Raw genomic sequence first — 2,500 nt, forward strand, 5'->3', positions numbered from 1 at the left:
TGTTGTTTTTCTTTCCTACTCTGTCTCTTTGTCTCTTGTTTCTCTCTCTCGTTTCTGTCTGTCTGTCTGTCTGTCTGTCTCTCTCTCTCTCTCTCTCTCTCTCTCTCTCTCTCTCTCTCTCTCTCTGTTCTATCAGTTTCAGTTTCAGTTTCACTTTCTCAAGGAGGCGTCACTGCGTTCGGACAAATCCATACACGCTACACCACATCTGTTGAGCAGATGCCTGACCAGCAGCATAACCCAACGCGCTTAGTCAGGCCTTGAGTGCATGCTTACATATTTGTGTACCTATGAAAGTGGATTTCATTTTACGTAATTTCGCCAGAGGACAACACTCTCGTTGCCATGGGTTCTTTTTCAGTGCGCCAAGTGCGTGCTGCACACGGGACCTCGGTTTATCGTCTCATCCGAAAGACTAGACGCTCAGTTTGATTTTCCAGTCAAACTTAGGAGAAAGGGCGAGAGCGGGATTCGAACCCACACCCTCACGGACTCTCTGTATTGGCAGCTGAGCGTCGTAACCATTCTGCCACCTTCCTGTTCTATCAGTAAGCAATAATAAAAGAAAAATGAATATAAAAAGAATAAGATAAAATAAAATAAATAAATAAATCATGTTAAGCCAGTATGTGTCATGAGTCTTAAAGGCGTCAATCACTATCTCCCCATTATAACGGATCAAGTTTACCACACATAATAACACACCAGCGACCCATACCTGTCAATATGAAAGCAAATAAAACGGACGAACGACGCATAATCGTGAGGTGTTAACTTAATGCACCGCTTCTGAAGGCCAGCTGAGCGAATAAAGTACAATAATGTAATAATTTTTTAAAGACAGTAAATAATAAAGCTCACAATACGTGTCAGCACCAGAAAAAGCGGGCCTAGTTTCCTGGAGAGTAAAATTATCTGAGTTATAAGACTGTGAACCACATTCTTTTCATCTACAAAAACGACTATAGATAAATCGGAACTGCAATATGATCACATCTCTCGAGAGTCGTCTGTTTTATTCTGGAATTGGAGCACCTGAAGAAGGCTTTTATTCATTTGACTGGGTAGGCTGTTAATAATGTATGACGGTTATGACAGTCATAATTCGCTTTGTTCAACGAAATTTGATGTATTATTTTGACTGTGAAACTTAAAGAGTGTGTGTGTGTGTGTGTGTGCCTGCATCCGTGCATGCGTGCGTATGTGTCTGCATGCGTGCGTACGTGTGTGCGTACATGCGTGCGCGCGCGTGTGTGTAAATAATATATTAGTAAACGGAGAATACACAAAAAAGATTAATTGGAATGATTCAACCGTGTGTGTGAGTGTGTGCGTGCGTGCGCGCGTGTGTGTGTGCAGTTGTGGTTGTGTGTGGTTTTATGTATATGTGAACTTGAAACCCCCAACTAGAGCATTCAATCTGCAATCGGATGTATGTATATATATTAAGGTAGAGTGCATGGCAGATGGGTGGTGAGAAGAACGTTCTTGACATAGAGGTATAGTTTTCTGACAGCCTATTTAACGTTCCTGTTATACTTTGCTTTTTCATACAGCCCTCTGTATGTCCCTTTCTAATATCTCTCTTTCAGCCAGCGCTGAATGACGTGGAATATTTTACCCCTTTTTGCAGTCCCCGAGTGCACGTTTTCCCTTGGTGGGTTCTGGGGGGGGGGGGGGGGGGGGGTTCGTCTTTTTTTCGGGGGGTCTTTTTTTTCTTTTCTTTTTCTCCCAATAACTTTTTATCGGGGGTATTAGAATGCATTTTCGGTCTTGAAAGTACTTGAACTTGTGTTCGGTGCAAAATACCTGTGTGCTGTCTGTGTTTGTGTGTTTGTGTGCATTCAAATACCCGCATGTATTCAAGCACGCGCCCGGATACGCACACACACACACACACACACACACACACACACAGACAGAGACAGAACTACGGTTTCCGTCAACAAGCCAGAGAACCTCCACATCCACTCTTGACAGAGCTCTCCAAAGTAAACACTCACACTACAACCCATGCGGAATCAAAGCACATGTTCTCGTCTCACTGCAGTCAGTGTTGATGCTGTTGTGACTTGTTGACTCACGTTGGACAATATCTCTCTCGTAATGTCCACAACCTTCGGCCTGCGAAGCCGGAAAAAAACTGGAACTGCTGTGTGAGAAGCGGTTAGGCGGTTGGTTATAGAATGCGTGTCTCAGGAGTTGTGAGAGGGTCTTCTGCGTCTGGCAGGGTATTTCGGGGTAAATTGATTGATTGATTGATTGATATGGATACTTACATAGCGCCTATCCTCGGTCGGAGACCAAGCTCTAAGCGCTTTACAAACACGGGGTCATTTGCACAACAGGCTGCCTACCTGGGTAGAGCCGACTGACGGCTGCCATTGGGCGCTCATCATTCGTTTCCTGTGTCATTCAATCAGATTTCAGGTAAGCACACATACACACTCAAACACACATGTAACATGTATGACTTTTTTATATATTATTATTTACCCCG

At 43.8% G+C, this 2,500-nt stretch overlaps 1 protein-coding gene across 3 annotated transcripts in view; it reads left to right on the plus strand.

The window, feature by feature from the left end:
• The window catches only part of LOC143275558 (uncharacterized), a 92,044-nt gene that overhangs the window by 70,965 nt on the left and 18,579 nt on the right, over positions 1 to 2,500 (plus strand). The gene's annotated exons all lie outside the window — the stretch shown is intronic.

The sequence above is a fragment of the Babylonia areolata genome, chromosome 30, assembly GCF_041734735.1.
Source record: "Babylonia areolata isolate BAREFJ2019XMU chromosome 30, ASM4173473v1, whole genome shotgun sequence".
In the NCBI taxonomy this organism is placed as follows: Eukaryota; Metazoa; Mollusca; class Gastropoda; order Neogastropoda; family Buccinidae; genus Babylonia; species Babylonia areolata.